This window comes from Anopheles funestus, chromosome 2RL (assembly GCF_943734845.2).
Source record: "Anopheles funestus chromosome 2RL, idAnoFuneDA-416_04, whole genome shotgun sequence".
Taxonomy (NCBI): domain Eukaryota; kingdom Metazoa; phylum Arthropoda; class Insecta; order Diptera; family Culicidae; genus Anopheles; species Anopheles funestus.
Genome location: NC_064598.1, coordinates 57166905 through 57188446, shown reverse-complemented (window position 1 = coordinate 57188446; position 21542 = coordinate 57166905). Strand labels below are relative to the sequence as shown.

Sequence of the window (21542 nt, the reverse complement as noted above, 5' to 3'; positions counted from 1 at the left end):
CATTAGCTAAGACACCTTAGCCAAGACACATTAGCCAAGACACCTAAGCCAAGACACCTTAGCCGAGACACCTTAGCCAAGACACATTAGCCAAGACACCTTAGCCAAGACACATTAGCCGAGACACATTACCCAAGACACATTAGCCGAGACACATTAGCCAAGACACCTTAGCCAAGACACATTAGCCAAGACACCTTAGCCGAGACACATAAGTCAAGACACCTTAGCCAAGACACCTTAGCCAAGACACATTAGCCAAGACACCTTAGCCAAGACACATTAGCCAAGACACCTTAGCCAAGACACATTAGCCAAGACACATTAGCCAAGACACATTAGCCGAGACACCTTAGCCAAGACACATTAGCCGAGACACCTTAGCCAAGACACCTTAGCCGAGACACATTAGCCGAGACTCATTAGCCAAGACACCTTAGCCAAGACACATTAGCCAAGACACCTTAGCAAAGACACATTAGCCAAGACACCTTAGCCAAGACACATTAGCCAAGACACCTTAGCCGAGACACATTAGCCAAGACACCTTAGCCAAGACACATTAGCCAAGACACATTAGCCAAGACACCTTAGCCAAGACACCTTAGCCAAGACACCTTAGCCAAGACACATTAGCCAAGACACCTTAGCCAAGACACATTAGCCGAGACACATTAGCCAAGACACATTAGCCAAGACACATTAGCCGAGACACATTAGCCGAGACACATTAGCCAAGACACATTAGCCAAGACACCTTAGCCAAGACACCTTAGCCAAGACACATTAGCCAAGACACATTAGCCAAGACACCTTAGCCAAGACACATTAGCCAATACACCTTAGCCAAGACACATTAGCCAAGACACCTTAGCCAAGACACCTTAGCCAAGACACCTTAGCCAAGACACATTAGCCGAGACACATTAGCCAACACACCTTAGCCAAGACACATGAGCTGAGACACATTAGCCAAGACACCTTAGCCAAGACACATTAGCCGAGACACATTAGCCAAGACACCTTAGCCAAGACACCTTAGCCAAGACACATTAGCCGAGACACATTAGCCAAGACACATTAGCCGAGACACCTTAGCCAAGACACCTTAGCCAAGACACATTAGCCGAGACACATTAGCCAAGACACCTTAGCCAAGACACATTAGCCAAGACACCTTAGCCAAGACACATTAGCCAAGACACATTAGCCGAGACACATTAGCCAAGACACATTAGCCAAGACACATTAGCCAAGACACCTTAGCCAAGACACATTAGCCAAGACACATTAGCCAAGACACCTTAGCCAAGACACATTAGCCATGACACCTTAGCCGAGACACATTAGCCAAGACACCTTAGCAAATTCACCTTAGCCAAGACACATTAGCCATGACATCTTAGCCGAGACACATTAGCCAAGACACCTTAGCCAAGACACATTAGCCAAGACACATTAGCCAAGACACCTTAGCCAAGACACATTAGCCAATACACCTCAGCCAAGACACATTAGCCAAGACACCTTAGCCAAGACACCTTAGCCAAGACACCTTAGCCAAGACACATTAGCCAAGACACCTTATCCGAGACACATTAGCCAAGACACCTTAGCCAAGACACATTAGCCGAGACACATTAGCCGAGACACATTAGCCAAGACACATTAGCCAAGACACCTTAGCCAAGACACCTTAGCCAAGACACATTAGCCAAGACACATTAGCCAAGACACCTTAGCCAAGACACATTAGCCAATACACCTTAGCCAAGACACATTAGCCAAGACACATTAGCCAAGACACCTTAGCCAAGACACATTAGCCAAGACACATTAGCCAAGACACCTTATCCGAGACACATTAGCCAAGACACCTTAGCCAAGACACATTAGCCAAGACACATCAGCCAAGACACATTAGCCGAGACACATAAGCCAAGACACCTTAGCCAAGACACATTAGCCGAGATACATTAGCCAAGACACATTAGCCAAGACACCTTAGCCAAGACACCTTAGCCAAGACACCTAAGCCAAGACACGTTAAACGGAACACATTAGCCGAGATACATTAGCCGAGACACATTAGCCAAGACACCTTAGCCGAGACACCTAAGCCAAGACACCTTAGCCGAAACACATTAGCCAAGACACCTTAGCCAAGACACCTTAGCCAAGACACATTAGCCAAGACACATTAGCCAAGACACCTTAGCCAAGACACCTTAGCCAAGACACATTAGCCAAAACACCTTAGCCAAGACACCTTAGCCGAGACACATTAGCCAAGACACCTTAGCCAAGACACATTAGCCAAGACACCTTAGTCAAGACACCTTAGCCAAGACACCTTAGCCAAGACACCTTAGCCAAGACACATTAGCCAAGACACATTAGCCAAGACACATTAGCCAAGACACCTTAGCCAAGACACCTTAGCCAAGACACATTAGCCGAGACACATTAGCCAAGACACCTTAGCAAATTCACCTTAGCCAAGACACATTAGCCAAGACACCTTAGCCAAGACACCTTAGCCAAGACACCTTAGCCAAGACACCTTAGCCAAGACACATTACCCAAGACACCTTAGTCAAGACACCTTAGCCGAGACACATTAGCCAAGACACATTAGCCAAGACACATTAGCCAAGACACCTTAGCCAAGACACATTAGCCATGACACCTTAGCCAAGACACATTAGCCAAGACACCTTAGCCAAGACACCTTAGCCAAGACACCTTGGCCGAGACACATTAGCCAAGACACCTTAGCCAAGACACATTAGCCAAGACACCTTAGCCAAGACACATTAGCCAAGACACATTAGCCAAGACACCTTAGCCAAGACACCTTAGCCAAGACACCTTAGCCAAGACACATTAGCCAAGACACCTTATCCGAGACACATTAGCCAAGACACCTTAGCCAAGACACATTAGCCGAGACACATTAGCCGAGACACATTAGCCAAGACACATTAGCCAAGACACCTTAGCCAAGACACCTTAGCCAAGACACATTAGCCAAGACACATTAGCCAAGACACCTTAGCCAAGACACATTAGCCAATACACCTTAGCCAAGACACATTAGCCAAGACACATTAGCCAAGACACCTTAGCCAAGACACATTAGCCAAGACACATTAGCCAAGACACCTTATCCGAGACACATTAGCCAAGACACCTTAGCCAAGACACATTAGCCAAGACACATCAGCCAAGACACATTAGCCGAGACACATTAGCCAAGACACCTTAGCCAAGACACATTAGCCGAGATACATTAGCCAAGACACATTAGCCAAGACACCTTAGCCAAGACACATTAGCCAAGACACCTAAGCCAAGACACATTAAACGGAACACATTAGCCGAGATACATTAGCCGAGACACATTAGCCAAGACACCTTAGCCGAGACACCTTAGCCGAAACACATTAGCCAAGACACCTTAGCCAAGACACCTTAGCCAAGACACATTAGCCAAGACACATTAGCCAAGACACCTTAGCCAAGACACCTTAGCCAAGACACATTAGCCGAGACACCTTAGCCAAGACACCTTAGCCGAGACACATTAGCCAAGACACCTTAGCCAAGACACATTAGCCAAGACACCTTAGCCAAGACACCTTAGCCAAGACACCTTAGCCAAGACACATTAGCCAAGACACATTAGCCAAGACACATTAGCCAAGACACATTAGCCAAGACACCTTAGCCAAGACACCTTAGCCAAGACACATTAGCCGAGACACATTAGCCAAGACACCTTAGCAAATTCACCTTAGCCAAGACACATTAGCCAAGACACCTTAGCCAAGACACCTTAGCCAAGACACCTTAGCCAAGACACCTTAGCCAAGACACATTACCCAAGACACCTTAGTCAAGACACCTTAGCCGAGACACATTAGCCAAGACACATTAGCCAAGACACATTAGCCAAGACACCTTAGCCAAGACACATTAGCCATGACACCTTAGCCAAGACACATTAGCCAAGACACATTAGTCAAGACACCTTAGCCAAGACACATTAGCCAAGACACATTAGCCAAGACACATTAGCCAAGACACCTTAGCCAAGACACATTAGCCATGACACCTTAGCCGAGACACATTAGCCAAGACACCTTAGCAAATTCACCTTAGCCAAGACACATTAGCCATGACACCTTAGCCGAGACACATTAGCCAAGACACCTTAGCAAATTCACCTTAGCCAAGACACATTAGCCAAGACACCTTAGCCAAGACACATTAGCCAAGACACATTAGCCAAGACACATTAGCCAAGACACATTAGCCGAGACACCTTAGCCAAGACACATTAGCCAAGACACCTTAGCCAAGACACATTAGCCAAGACACCTTAGCCAAGACACATTAGCCAAGACACATTAGCCAAGACACCTTAGCCAAGACACCTTAGCCAAGACACCTTAGCCAAGACACATTAGCCAAGACACCTTATCCGAGACACATTAGCCAAGACACCTTAGCCAAGACACATTAGCCGAGACACATTAGCCGAGACACATTAGCCAAGACACATTAGCCAAGACACCTTAGCCAAGACACCTTAGCCAAGACACATTAGCCAAGACACATTAGCCAAGACACCTTAGCCAAGACACATTAGCCAATACACCTTAGCCAAGACACATTAGCCAAGACACATTAGCCAAGACACCTTAGCCAAGACACATTAGCCAAGACACATTAGCCAAGACACCTTATCCGAGACACATTAGCCAAGACACCTTAGCCAAGACACATTAGCCAAGACACCTTAGCCAAGACACATTAGCCGAGACACCTTAGCCAAGACACCTTAGCCAAGACACCTTAGCCAAGACACCTTAGCCAAGACACCTTAGCCAAGACACATTAGCCAAGACACCTTAGCCAAGACACTTAAGCCAAGACACCTTAGCCAAGACACCGTAGCCAAGACACATTAGCCGAGACACATTAGCCAAGACACCTTAGCCAAGACACATTAGCCAAGACACCTTAGCCAAGACATATTAGCCAAGACACCTTAGCCAAGACACCTTAGCCAAGACACCTTAGCCAAGACACATTACAGAAGACACCTTAGCCAAGACACATTAGCCGAGACACATTAGCCAAGACACATTAGCTAAGACACATTAGCCAAGACACCTTAGCCAAGACACCTTAGCCAAGACACATTAGCCGAGACACATTAGTCAAGACACATTAGCCGAGACACATTAGCCAAGACACCTTAGCCAAGACACATTAGCCGAGACACATTAGCCAAGACACATTAGCCAAGACACATTAGCCAAGACACCTTAGCCAAGACACATTAGCCAAGACACCTTAGCCACGACACATTAGCCAAGACACCTTAGCCAAGACACATTAGCCAAGACACCTTAGCCGAGACACATTAGCCAAGACACATTAGCCGAGACACATTAGCCAAGACACCTTAGCCAAGACACATTAGCCAAGACACATTAGCCAAGACACCTTAGCCAAGACACATTAGCCAAGACACATTAGCCAAAACACATTAGCCGAGACACATTAGCCAAGACACATTAGCCAAGACACATTAGCCAAGACACCTTAGCCAAGACACATTAGCCAAGACACCTTAGCCAAGACACATTAGCCAAGACACATTAGCCGAGACACATTAGCCAAGACACCTCAGCCAAGACACCTTAGCCAAGACACCTCAGCCAAGACACCTTAGCCAAGACACCTTAGCCAAGACACATTAGCCAAGACACCTTAGCCGAGACACATTAGCCAAGACACCTTAGCCAAGACACATTAGCCGAGACACATTAGCCGAGACACATTAGCCAAGACACCTTAGCCAAGACACATTAGCCAAGACACCTTAGCCAAGACACATTAGCCAAGACACATTAGCTAAGACACCTTAGCCAAGACACATTAGCCAAGACACCTAAGCCAAGACACCTTAGCCAAGACACCTTAGCCAAGACACATTAGCCAAGACACCTTAGCCAAGACACATTAGCCGAGACACATTACCCAAGACACATTAGCCGAGACACATTAGCCAAGACACCTTAGCCAAGACACATTAGCCAAGACACCTTAGCCGAGACACATAAGTCAAGACACATTAGCCAAGACACCTTAGCCAAGACACATTAGCCAAGACACCTTAGCCAAGACACATTAGCCAAGACACCTTAGCCAAGACACATTAGCCAAGACACATTAGCCAAGACACATTAGCCGAGACACCTTAGCCAAGACACATTAGCCGAGACACCTTAGCCAAGACACCTTAGCCGAGACACATTAGCCGAGACACATTGGCCAAGACACCTTAGCCAAGACACATTAGCCAAGACACCTTAGCAAAGACACATTAGCCAAGACACCTTAGCCAAGACACATTAGCCAAGACACCTTAGCCGAGACACATTAGCCAAGACACCTTAGCCAAGACACCTTAGCCAAGACACATTAGCCAAGACACCTTAGCCAAGACACCTTAGCCAAGACACGTTAGCCAAGACACCTTAGCCAAGACACATTAGCCGAGACACATTAGCCAAGACACATTAGCAAAGACACATTAGCCGAGACACATTAGCCGAGACACATTAGCCAAGACACATTAGCCAAGACACCTTAGCCAAGACACCTTAGCCAAGACACATCAGCCAAGACACATTAGCCAAGACACCTTAGCCAAGACACATTAGCCAATACACCTTAGCCAAGACACATTAGCCAAGACACCTTAGCCAAGACACCTTAGCCAAGACACCTTAGCCAAGACACATTAGCCGAGACACATTAGCCAACACACCTTAGCCAAGACACCTTAGCCAAGACACATGAGCTGAGACACATTAGCCAAGACACCTAAGCCAAGACACATTAGCCGAGACACATTAGCCAAGACACCTTAGCCAAGACACCTTAGCCAAGACACCTTAGCCAAGACACATTAGCCGAGACACATTAGCCAAGACACATTAGCCGAGACACCTTAGCCAAGACACCTTAGCCAAGACACATTAGCCGAGACACATTAGCCAAGACACCTTAGCCAAGACACATTAGCCAAGACACCTTAGCCAAGACACATTAGCCAAGACACATTAGCCGAGACACATTAGCCAAGACACATTAGCCAAGACACCTTAGCCAAGACACCTTAGCCAAGACACATTAGCCAAGACACATTAGCCAAGACACCTTAGCCAAGACACATTAGCCGAGATACATTAGCCAAGACACATAAGCCAAGACACCTTAGCCAAGACACATTAGCCAAGACACCTTAGCCAAGACACATTAGCCAAGACACCTTAGCCAAGACACCTTAGCCAAGACACATTAGCCGAGACACCTTAGCCAAGACACCTTAGCCGAGACACATTAGCTAAGACACCTTAGCCAAGACACATTAGCCAAGACACATTAGCCGAGACACCTTAGCCAAGACACCTTAGCCAAGACACCTTAGCCAAGACACCTTAGCCAAGACACATTAGCCAAGACACATTAGCCAAGACACCTTAGCCAAGACACATTAGCCGAGATACATTAGCCAAGACACATAAGCCAAGACACCTTAGCCAAGACACATTAGCCAAGACACCTTAGCCAAGACACATTAGCCGAGACACATTAGCCAACACACCTTAGCCAAGACACCTTAGCCAAGACACATGAGCTGAGACACATTAGCCAAGACACCTTAGCCAAGACACATTAGCCGAGACACATTAGCCAAGACACCTTAGCCAAGACACCTTAGCCAAGACACCTTAGCCAAGACACATTAGCCGAGACACATTAGCCAAGACACATTAGCCGAGACACCTTAGCCAAGACACCTTAGCCAAGACACATTAGCCGAGACACATTAGCCAAGACACCTTAGCCAAGACACATTAGCCAAGACACCTTAGCCAAGACACATTAGCCAAGACACATTAGCCGAGACACATTAGCCAAGACACATTAGCCAGGACACATTAGCCAAGACACCTTAGCCAAGACACATTAGCCAAGACACATTAGCCAAGACACCTTAGCCAAGACACATTAGCCGAGATACATTAGCCAAGACACATAAGCCAAGACACCTTAGCCAAGACACATTAGCCAAGACACCTTAGCCAAGACACATTAGCCAAGACACCTTAGCCAAGACACCTTAGCCAAGACACATTAGCCAAGACACATTAGCCAAGACACCTTAGCCAAGACACATTAGCCGAGATACATTAGCCAAGACACATAAGCCAAGACACCTTAGCCAAGACACATTAGCCAAGACACCTTAGCCAAGACACATTAGCCAAGACACATTAGCCAAGACACCTTAGCCAAGACACATTAGCCAAGACACATTAGCCGAGACACATTAGCCAAGACACATTAGCCAAGACACATTAGCCAAGACACCTTAGCCAAGACACATTAGCCAAGACACATTAGCCAAGACACCTTAGCCAAGACACATTAGCCAAGACACCTTAGCCAAGACACATTAGCCAAGACACCTTAGCCAAGACACATTAGCCGAGACACATTAGCCAAGACACCTTAGCCAAGACACCTTAGCCAAGACACCTTAGCCAAGACACATTAGCCAAGACACCTTAGCCAAGACACATTAGCCGAGACACATTAGCCAAGACACCTTAGCCAAGACACATTAGCCCAGACACATTAGCCAAGACACCTTAGCCAAGACACCTTAGCAAAACCACCTTAGCCAAGACAAATTAGCCAAGACACCTTAGCCAAGACACATTAGCCAAGACACCTTAGCCAAGACACCTTAGCCAAGACACCTTAGCCAAGACACCTTAGCCGAAACACATTAGCCAAGACACCTTAGCCAAGACACCTTAGCCAAGACACATAAACCGAGACACATTAGCCAAGACACCTTAGCCAAGACACATTAGCCAAGACACCTTAGCCAAGACACATAAGCCAAGACACCTTAGCCAAGACACATTAGCCGAGACACATTAGCCAAGACACATTAGCCGAGACACATTAGCCAAGTTACATTACCCAAGTTACATTAGCCGAGACACATTAGCCAAGACACATTAGCCGAGACACATTAGCCAAGACACCTTAGCCAAGACACATTAGCCAAGACACCTTAGCCAAGACACCTTAGCCAAGACACATTAGCCAAGACACCTTAGCCAAGACACATTAGCCAAGACACATTAGCCAAGACACCTTAGCCAAGACACATTAGCCAAGACACCTCAGCCAAGACACATTAGCCAAGACACCTTAGCCAAGACACATTAGCCGAGACACATTAGTCAACACACCTTAGCCAAGACACCTTAGCCAAGACACATGAGCTGAGACACATTAGCCAAGACACCTTAGCCAAGACACATTAGCCGAGACACATTAGCCAAGACACCTTAGCCAAGACACCTTAGCCAAGACACCTTAGCCAAGACACATTAGCCGAGACACATTAGCCAAGACACATTAGCCAAGACACCTTAGCCAAGACACCTTAGCCAAGACACCTTAGCAAAGACACATTAGCCAAGACACATTAGCCGAGACATATTAGCCAAGACACCTTAGCCAAGACACCTTAGCCAAAACACCTTAGCCAAGACACATTACCCAAGACACCTTAGCCAAGACACCTTAGCCGAGACACATTAGCCAAGACACCTTAGCCAAGACACATTAGCCAAGACACCTTAGCCAAGACACATTAGCCAAGACACATTAGCCAAGACGCATTAGCCAAGACGCATTAGCAGAGACACATTAGCCAAGACACCTTAGCCAAGACACATTAGACAAGACACCTTAGCCAAGACACATTAGCCGAGACACATTAGCCAAGACACCTTAGCCAAGACACATTAGCCAAGACACCTTAGCCAAGACACATTAGCCGAGACACATTAGCCAAGACACCTTAGCCAAGACACATTAGCCAAGACACATTAGCCAAGACACATTAGCCAAGACACCTTAGCCAAGACACATTAGCCAAGACACCTTAGCCAAGACACCTTAGCCAAGACACCTTATCCGAGACACATTAGCCAAGACACCTTAGCCAAGACACATTAGCCAAGACACCTTAGCCAAGACACATTAGCCAAGACACATTAGCCAAGACACATTAGCCGAGACACATTAGCCAAGACACCTTAGCCAAGACACATAAGCCGAGACACATTAGCCAAGACACCTTAGCCAAGACACCTTAGCAAAGACACCTTAGCCAAGACACCTTAGCCAAGACACATTAGCCAAGACACATTAGCCAAGACACCTTAGCCGAGACACATTAGCAAAGACACCTTAGCCAAGACACCTCAGCCAAGACACATTAGCCAAGACACATTAGCCAAGACACCTTAGCCGAGACACATTAGCCAAGACACCTTAGCCAAGACACATTAGCCGAGACACCTTAGCCAAGACACATTAGCCAAGACACCTTAGCCAAGACACATTAGCCAAGACACCTAAGCCAAGACACATTAGCCAAGACACCTTAGCCAAGACACCTTTGCCAAGACACCTTAGCAAAGACACCTTAGCCAAGACACCTTAGCAAAGACACCTTAGCCAAGACACATTAGCCAAGACACATAAGCCGAGACACATTAGCCAAGACACCTTAGCCAAGACACCTTAGCAAAGACACCTTAGCCAAGACACCTCAGCCAAGACACATTAGCCAAGACACATTAGCCAAGACACCTTAGCCGAGACACATTAGCCAAGACACATTAGCCAAGACACCTTAGCCGAGACACATTAGCAAAGACACCTTAGCCAAGACACCTCAGCCAAGACACATTAGCCAAGACACATTAGCCAAGACACCTTAGCCGAGACACATTAGCCAAGACACCTTAGCCAAGACACATTAGCCAAGACACCTTAGCCAAGACACATTAGCCAAGACACCTTAGCCAAGACACATTAGCCAAGACACCTAAGCCAAGACACATTAGCCAAGACACCTTAGCCAAGACACCTTAGCCAAGACACCTTAGCAAAGACACCTTAGCCAAGACACCTTAGCCAAGACACATAAGCCGAGACACATTAGCCAAGACACCTTAGCCAAGACACCTTAGCAAAGACACCTTAGCCAAGACACCTCAGCCAAGACACATTAGCCAAGACACATTAGCCAAGACACCTTAGCCGAGACACATTAGCCAAGACACCTTAGCCAAGACACATTAGCCAAGACACCTTAGCCAAGACACATTAGCTGAGACACCTTAGCCAAGACACATTAGCCAAGACACCTAAGCCAAGACACATTAGCCAAGACACCTTAGCCAAGACACCTTTGCCAAGACACCTTTGCCAAGACACATTAGCCAAGACACATTAGCCAAGACACATTAGCCAAGACACCTTAGCCAAGACACCTTAGCCAAGACACATCAGCAAAGACACATTAGCCAAGACACATTAGCCGAGACATATTAGCCGAGACATATTAGCCAAGACACCTCAGCCAAGACACCTTAGCCAAGACACATTACCCAAGACACCTTAGCCAAGACACCTTAGCCGAGACACATTAGCCAAGACACCTTAGCCAAGACACATTAGCCAAGACACCTTAGCCAAGACACATTAGCCTAGACACATTAGCCAAGACGCATTAGCAGAGACACATTAGCCAAGACACCTTAGCCAAGACACATTAGACAAGACACCTTAGCCAAGACACATTAGCCGAGACACATTAGCCAAGACACCTTAGCCAAGACACATTAGCCAAGACACCTTAGCCAAGACACATTAGCCGAGACACATTAGCCAAGACACCTTAGCCAAGACACATTAGCCAAGACACCTTAGCCAAGACACATTAGCCAAGACACCTTAGCCAAGACACATTAGCCAAGACACCTTAGCCAAGACACCTTAGCCAAGACACCTTATCCGAGACACATTAGCCAAGACACCTTAGCCAAGACACATTAGCCAAGACACCTTAGCCAAGACACATTAGCCAAGACACATTAGCCAAGACACATTAGCCGAGACACATTAGCCAAGACACCTTAGCCAAGACACATAAGCCGAGACACATTAGCCAAGACACCTTAGCCAAGACACCTTAGCAAAGACACCTTAGCCAAGACACCTTAGCCAAGACACATTAGCCAAGACACCTTAGCCAAGACACCTTAGCCAAGACACCTTAGCCGAGACACATTAGCCAAGACACCTTAGCCAAGACACCGTAGCCAAGACACCTTAGCCAAGACACCTTAGCCAAGACACCTTAGCCAAGACGCATTAGCCGAGACACCTTAGCCAAGACACATTAGCCAAGACACCTTAGCCAAGACACATTAGCCAAGACACCTTAGCCAAGACACCTTAGCCAAGACACCTTAGCCAAGACACATTAGCCAAGACACGTTAGCCGAGACACATTAGCCAAGACACCTTAGCCAAGACACCTTAGCCAAGACACATTAGCCGAGACACCTTAGCCAAGACACATTAGCCAAGACACCTTAGCCAAGACACATTAGCCGAGACACATTAGCCAAGACACCTTAGCCAAGACACATTAGCCAAGACACCTTAGCCAAGACACAATAGCCAAGACACATTAGCCAAGACACATTAGCCAAGACACCTTAGCCAAGACACATTAGCCCAGACACATTAGCCAAGACACCTTAGCCAAGACACATTAGCCAAGACACCTTAGCCAAGACACATTAGCCAAGACACCTTAGCCAAGACACCTTAGCCGAGACACATTAGCCAAGACACCTTAGCCAAGACACCTTAGCCAAGACACCTTAGCCAAGACACATTAGCCGAGACACCTTAGCCGAGACACATTAGCCAAGACACATTAGCCAAGACACCTTAGCCAAGACACCTTAGCCAAGACACCTTAGCCAAGACACATTAGCCAAGACACCTTAGCCAAGACACCTTAGCCAAGACACATTAGCCAAGACACCTTAGCCAAGACACCTTAGCCAAGACACATTAGCCAAGACACCTTAGCCAAGACACATTTGCCGAGACACATTATTCAAGACACATACGCCAAGACACATTAGCCGAGACACATTAGCCAAGACACCTTAGCCAAGACACATTAGCAAAGACACCTTAGCCACGACACATAAGCCAAGACACCTTAGCCAAGACACATTAGCCAAGACACCTTAGCCAAGACACATTAGCTGAGACACCTTAGCCAAGACACATTAGCCAAGACACCTTAGCCAAGACACCTTAGCCAAGACACCTTAGCCAACACACCTTAGCCAAGACACCTTAGCCAAGACACATTAGCCAAGACACATTAGCCAAGACACCTTAGCCCAGACACATTAGCCGAGACACATTAGCCAAGACACATTATCCAAGACACATTAGCCGAGACACATTAGCCAAGACACCTTAGCCAAGACACGATACCCGAGACACCTTAGCCAAGACACATTAGCCAAGACACATTAGCCAAGACACATTAGCCAAGACACCTTAGCCAAGACACCTTAGCCAAGACACCTTAGCCGAGACACATTAGCCAAGACACCTTAGCCAAGACACCTTAGCCAAGACACCTTAGCCAAGACACCTTAGCCAAGATACCTTAGCCAAGACACCTTAGCCAAGACACCTTAGCCAAGACACCTTAGCCAAGACACATTAGCCAAGACACCTTAGCCAAGACACATTAGCCAAGACACCTTAGCCAAGACACATTAGCCAAGACACATTAGCCGAGACACATTAGCCGAGACACCTTAGCCAAGACACATTAGCCAAGACACCTTACCCAAGACACCTTAGCCAAGACACATTAGCCAAGACACCTTAGCCAAGACACCTTAGCCAAGACACCTTAGCCAAGACACATTAGCCGAGACACATTAGCCAAGACACCTTAGCCAAGACACATTAGCCAAGACACCTTAGCCAAGACACATTAGCCGAGACACATTAGCAGAGACACCTTAGCCAAGACACATTAGCCAAGACACCTTAGCCAAGACACATTAGCCAAGACACCTTAGCCAAGACACATTAGCCAAGACACATTAGCCAAGACACCTTAGCCAAGACACCTTAGCCAAGACACATTAGCCAAGACACATTAGCCAAGACACCTTAGCCAAGACACATTAGCCGAGACACCTTAGCCAAGACACAGTAGCCAAGACACATTAGCTGAGACACCTTAGCCAAGACACATTAGCCAAGACACCTTAGCCAAGACACCTTAGCCAAGACACCTTAGCCAAGACACATTAGCCGAGACACCTTAGCCAAGACACATAAGCCAAGATACATTAGCCAAGACACCTTAGCCCAGACACATTAGCCGAGACACATTAGCCAAGACACATTATCCAAGACACATTAGCCGAGACACATTAGCCAAGACACCTTAGCCAAGACACCTAAGCCAAGACACATTAGCCGAGACACATTAGCCAAGACACCTTAGCCAAGACACATTAGCCAAGACACCTTAGCCAAGACACATAAGCCAAGACACATTAGCCAGGACACCTTAGCCAAGACACATTAGCCAAGACACCTTAGCCAAGATACCTTAGCCAAGACACCTTAGCCAAGACACCTTAGCCAAGACACCTTAGCCAAGACACCTTAGCCAAGACACCTTAGCCAAGACACATTAGCCGAGACACCTTAGCCAAGACACATTAGCCAAGACACCTTAGCCAAGACACATTAGCCAAGGCACCTTAGCCAAGACACATTAGCCAAGAAACATTAGCCGAGACACATTAGCCAAGACACCTTAGCCAAGACACATTAGCCAAGACACCTTAGCCAAGACACCTTAGCCAAGACACATTAGCCAAGACACCTTAGCCAAGACACCTTAGCCAAGACACCTTAGCCAAGACACATTAGCCAAGACACCTTAGCCAAGACACATTAGCCGAGACACATTAGCAGAGACACCTTAGCCAAGACACATAAGCCAAGACACCTTAGCCAAGACACATTAGCCAAGACACCTTAGCCAAGACACTTTAGCCAAGACACATTAGCCAAGACACCTTAGCCAAGACACCTTAGCCAAGACACATTAGCCACGACACATTAGCCAAGACTCCTTAGCCAAGACACATTAGCCTAGACACCTTAGCCAAGACACATTAGCCAAGACACCTTAGCCAAGACACATTAGCCGAAACACATTAGCCAAGACACCTTAGTCAAGACACATTAGCCAAGACACCTTAGCCAAGACACATTAGCCAAGACACATTAGCCGAGAAACATTAGCCAAGACACATTACCCAAGACACATTAGCCGAGACACATTAGCCAAGACACCTTAGCCAAGACACATTAGCCAAGACACCTTAGCCAAAAAACATTAGCCAAGACACCTTAGCCAAGACACATTAGCCGAGACACATTAGCCAAGACACCTTAGCCAAGACACATTAGCAAAGACATATTAGCCAAGACACATTAGCCGAGACACATTAGCCAAGACACCTTAGCCAAGACACCTTAGCCAAAACACCTTAGCCAAGACACCTTAGCCAAGACACATTAGCCAAGACACCTTAGCCAAGACACCTTAGCCAAGACACCTTAGCCAAGACACATTAGCCAAGACACATTAGCCTAAACACATTAGCCAAGACACCTTAGCCAAGACACATTAGCCAAGACACCTTAGCCAAGACACATTAGCCAAGACACATTAGCCGAGACACATTAGCCAAGACACCTTAGCCAAGACACATTAGCCAAGACACATTAGCCAAGACACATTAGCCAAGACACCTTAGCCGAGACACTTTAGTCGAGACACCTTAGCCAAGACACCTTAGCCAAGACACTTTATCCGAGACAGCTAAGCCAAGACACATTAGCCAAGACACATTAGCCAAGACACCTTAGCCAAGACACCTTAGCCGAGACACATTAGCCAAGACACCTTAGCCAAAACACATTAGCCAAGACACATTAGCCAAGACACCTTAGCCAAGACACATTAGCCAAGACACATTAGCCAAGACACATTAGCCAAGACACATTAGCCGAGACACATTAGCCAAGACACCTTAGCCAAGACACATTAGCCAAGACACCTTAGCCAAGACACATTAGCCAAGACACCTTAGCCAAGACACATTAGCCAAGACACATTAGCCAAGACACCTTAGCCAAGACACCTTAGCCAAGACACATTAGCCAAGACACATTAGCCAAGACACCTTAGCCAAGACACATTAGCCAAGACACATTAGCCAAGACACATTAGCCAAGACACATTAGCCAAGACACATTAGCCAAGACACCTAAGCCAAGACACACTAGCCAAGACACATTAGCCAAGACACCTTAGCCAAGACACATTAGCCGAGACAAATAAGTAAAGACACTTTAGCCAAGACACATTAGCCAAGACACCTTTGCCAAGACACCTTAGCCAAGATACCTTACCCAAGACACCTTAGCCAAGACACATTAGCCAAGACACATTAGCCAAGACACCTTAGCCAAGACACCTTAGCCAAGACACATAAGCTAAGGCACATTAGCCAAGACACCTTAGCCAAGACACATTAGCCAAGACACCTTAGCCAAGACACATTAGCCAAGACACATTAGCAAAGGCACATTAGCCGAGACACATTAGCCAAGACACCTTAGCCAAGACACATTAGCCAAGACACATCAGCCAAGACACATTAGCCAAGACACCTTAGCCAAGACACATTAGCCAAGACACATTAGCCAAGACACCTTAGCCAAGACACATTAGCCAAAACACATTAGCCGAGACACATTAGCCAAGACACCTTAGCCAAGACACATTAGCCAAGACACATTAGCCGATACACTTTAGCCAAGACACATTAGCCAAGACACCTTAGCCGAGACACATTAGCCAAGACACATTAGCCAAGACACATTAGCCAAGACACATTAGCCAAGACACATTAGCCGAGACACATTCGCTAAGACACCTTAGCCAAGACACATTAGCCAAGACACATTAGCCGAGACACCTTAGCCAAGACACCTTAGCCAAGACACATTAGCCAAGACACATTAGGCAAGACACATTAGCCAAGACACATTTGCCGAGACACCTTAGCCAAGACACCTTAGCCAAGACACATTAGCCAAGGCACCTTAGCCAAGACACCTTAGCAAAGACACATTAGCCGAGACACATTACCCAAGACACCTTAGCCAAGACACCTTAGCCAAGACACCTTAGCCAAGGCACATTAGCCGAGACACATAAGCCAAGACACCTTAGCCAAGACACTTTAGCCAAGACACCTTAGCCAAGACACATAAGCCAAGACACATTAGCCAAGACACATTAGCCAAGACACCTTAGCCAAGACACATTAGCCAAGACACCTTAGCCAAGACACCTTAGCCAAGACACCTTAGCTAAGACACATTAGCCGAGACACATTAGCCAAGACACCTTAGCCAAGACACATTAGCCGAGACACATTCGCCAAGACACCTTAGCCAAGACACCTTAGCCAAGACACATTAGCCAAGACACATTAGCCAAGACACCTTAGCCAAGACACCTTAGCCAAGACACCTTAGCCGCGACACATTAGCCAAGACACCTTAGCCAAGACACATTAGCCAAGACACCTTAGCCAAGACCCATTAGCCGAGACACATTAGCCAAGACACCTTTGCCAAGACACATTAGCCAAGACACATTAGCCAAGACACATTAGCCGAGACACCTTAGCCAAGACACCTTAGCCGAGACACATTACCCAAGACACCTTAGCCAAGACACCTTAGCCAAGACACCTTAGCCAAGACACATTAGCCAAGACACATTAGCCAAGACACCTTAGCCAAGACACATTAGCCAAGACACCTTAGCCAAGACACCTTAGCCAAGACACCTTAGCCAAGACACCTTAGCCGAGACACATTAGCCAAGACACATTAGCCAAGACACCTTAGCCAAGACACCTTAGCCAAATCACCTTAGCCAAGACACATTAGCCAAGACACCTTAGCCAAGACACCTTAGCCAAGACACCTTAGCCAAGACACCTTAGCCAAGACACCTTAGCCAAGACACATTAGCCAAGACACATTAGCCAAGACACATTACCCAAGACACCTTAGCCAAGACACCTTAGCCAAGACACCTTAGCCAAGACACCTTAGCCGAGACACATTAGCCGAGACACATTAGCCAAGACACCTTAGCCAAGACACATTAGCCAAGACACCTTAGCCAAGACACATTAACCAAGACACCTTAGCCAAGACACCTTAGCCAAGACACCTTAGCCAAGACACATTAGCCAAGACACCTTAGCCAAGACACCTTAGCCAAGACACCTTAGCCAAGACACCTTAGCCAAGACACCTTAGCCAAGACACATTAGCCAAGACACCTTAGCCGAGACACATTAGCCGAGACACATTAGCCAAGACACCTTAGCCAAGACACCTTAGCCAAGACATATAAGCCGAGACACATTAGCCAAGACACCTTAGCCAAGACACATTAGCCGAGACACATTAGCCAAGACACCTTAGCCAAGACACCTTAGCCAAGACACCTTAGCCAAGACACCTTAGCCAAGACACATTAGCCAAGACACATTAGCCAAGACACATTAGGCGAGACACATTAGCCAAGACACATCAGCCAAGACACATTAGCCAAGACACCTTAGCCAAGACACATTAGCCAAGACACATTAGCCAAGACACATTAGCCAAGACACATTAGCCAAGACACATTAGCCGAGACACATTAGCCAAGACACCTTAGCCAAGACACATTAGCCAAGACACCTTAGCCAAGACACATTAGCAAAGACACCTTAGCCAAGACACATTAGCCAAGACACCTTAGCCAAGACACCTTAGCCAAGACACCTTAAACAAGACACATTAGCCAAGACACATTAGCCGAGACACATAAGCCAAGACACCTTAGCCAAGACACATTAGCCGAGACACATTAGCCGAGACACCTTAGCCAAGACACATTAGCCAAGACACCTTAGCCGAGACACATTAGCCAAGACACATTAGCCAAGACACATTAGCCAAGACACATTCGCCAAGACACATTAGCCAAGACACATTAGCCAAGACACATTAGCCGAGACACCTTAGCTAAGACACCTTAGCCAAGACACCTTAGCCAAGACACCTTAGCCGAGACACATTAGCCGAGACACATTAGCCAAGACACCTTAGCCAAGACACATTAGCCAAGACAGCTTAGCCAAGACACATTAACCAAGACACCTTAGCCAAGACACCTTAGCCAAGACACCTTAGCCAAGACACATTAGCCAAGACACCTTAGCCAAGACACCTTAGCCAAGACACCTTAGCCAAGACACCTTAGCCAAGACACCTTAGCCAAGACACATTAGCCAAGACACCTTAGCCGAGACACATTAGCTGAGACACATTAGCCAAGACACCTTAGCCAAGACACCTTAGCCAAGACATATAAGCCGAGACACATTAGCCAAGACACCTTAGCCAAGACACATTAGCCGAGACACATTAGCCAAGACACCTTAGCCAAGACACCTTAGCCAAGACACCTTAGCCAAGACACCTTAGCCAAGACACATTAGCCAAGACACATTAGCCAAGACACATTAGGCGAGACACATTAGCCAAGACACATCAGCCAAGACACATTAGCCAAGACACCTTAGCCAAGACACATTAGCCAAGACACATTAGCCAAGACACATTAGCCAAGACACATTAGCCAAGACACATTAGCCGAGACACATTAGCCAAGACACCTTAGCCAAGACACATTAGCCAAGACACCTTAGCCAAGACACATTAGCCAAGACACCTTAGCCAAGACACATTAGCCAAGACACCTTAGCCAAGACACCTTAGCCAAGACACCTTAAACAAGACACATTAGCCAAGACACATTAGCCGAGACACATAAGCCAAGACACCTTAGCCAAGACACATTAGCCAAGACACATTAGCCGAGACACCTTAGCCAAGACACATTAGCCAAGACACCTTAGCCGAGACACATTAGCCAAGACACATTAGCCAAGACACATTCGCCAAGACACATTAGCCAAGACACATTAGCCAAGACACATTAGCCGAGACACCTTAGCTAAGACACCTTAGCCAAGACACCTTAGCCAAGACACCTTAGCCGAGACACATTAGCCGAGACACATTAGCCAAGACACCTTAGCCAAGACACATTAGCCAAGACAGCTTAGCCAAGACACATTAACCAAGACACCTTAGCCAAGACACCTTAGCCAAGACATCTTAGCCAAGACACATTAGCCAAGACACCTTAGCCAAGACACATTAGCCAAGACACCTTAGCCAAGACACCTTAGCCAAGACACCTTAGCCAAGACACATTAGCCAAGACACCTTAGCCGAGACACATTAGCCGAGACACTTTAGCCAAGACACCTTAGCCAAGACACCTTAGCCAAGACATATAAGCCGAGACAAATTAGCCAAGACACCTTAGCCAAGACACATTAGCCGAGACACATTAGCCAAGACACCTTAGCCAAGACACCTTAGCCAAGACACCTTAGCCAAGACACCTTAGCCAAGACACATTAGCCAAGACACCTTAGCCAAGACACATTAGCCAAGACACATTAGCCAAGACACATTAGGCGAGACACATTAGCCAAGACACATCAGCCAAGACACATTAGCCAAGACACCTTAGCCAAGACACATTAGCCAAGACACATTAGCCAAGACACATTAGCCAAGACACATTAGCCGAGACACATTAGCCAAGACACCTTAGCCAAGACACATTAGCCAAGACACCTTAGCCAAGACACATTAGCCAAGACACCTTAGCCAAGACACATTAGCCAAGACACCTTAGCCAAGACACCTTAAACAAGACACATTAGCCAAGACACATTTGCCGAGACACATAAGCCAAGACACCTTAGCCAAGACACATTAGCCAAGACACATTAGCCGAGACACCTTAGCCAAGACACATTAGCCAAGACACCTTAGCCGAGACACATTAGCCAAGACACATTAGCCAAGACACATTCGCCAAGACACATTAGCCAAGACACATTAGCCAAGACACATTAGCCGAGACACATTAGCCAAGACACATTAGCCAAGACACCTTAGCCAAGACACCTTAGCCAAGACACATTAGCCAAGACACATTAGCCAAGACACCTTAGCCAAGACACCTTAGCTAAGACACATTAGCCGAGACAAATAAGTAAAGACACTTTAGCCAAGACACATTAGCCAAGACACCTTAGCCAAGACACATTAGCCAAGACACCTTAGCCAAGACACATTAGCCAAGACACATTAGCCAAGACAACTTAGGAAAGACACCTTAGCCAAGACACATTAGCCAAGACACATTAGCCAAGACACCTTAGCCAAGACACCTTAGCCAAGACACCTTAGCTAAGGCACATTAGACACATTACCCAAGACAC

General features: G+C 46.8%; 1 protein-coding gene across 1 annotated transcript in view; it reads right to left on the bottom strand.

Moving 5' to 3' along the window:
- LOC125762956 (uncharacterized) overlaps window positions 1-21542 on the bottom strand; it is a 91154-nt gene that overhangs the window by 32532 nt on the left and 37080 nt on the right. The window contains exon 8 of the mRNA XM_049425618.1: window positions 16844-17361. The gene's annotated coding sequence lies outside the window, so the exon portion shown is untranslated. The remainder of the gene's footprint in view (window positions 1-16843; window positions 17362-21542) is intronic.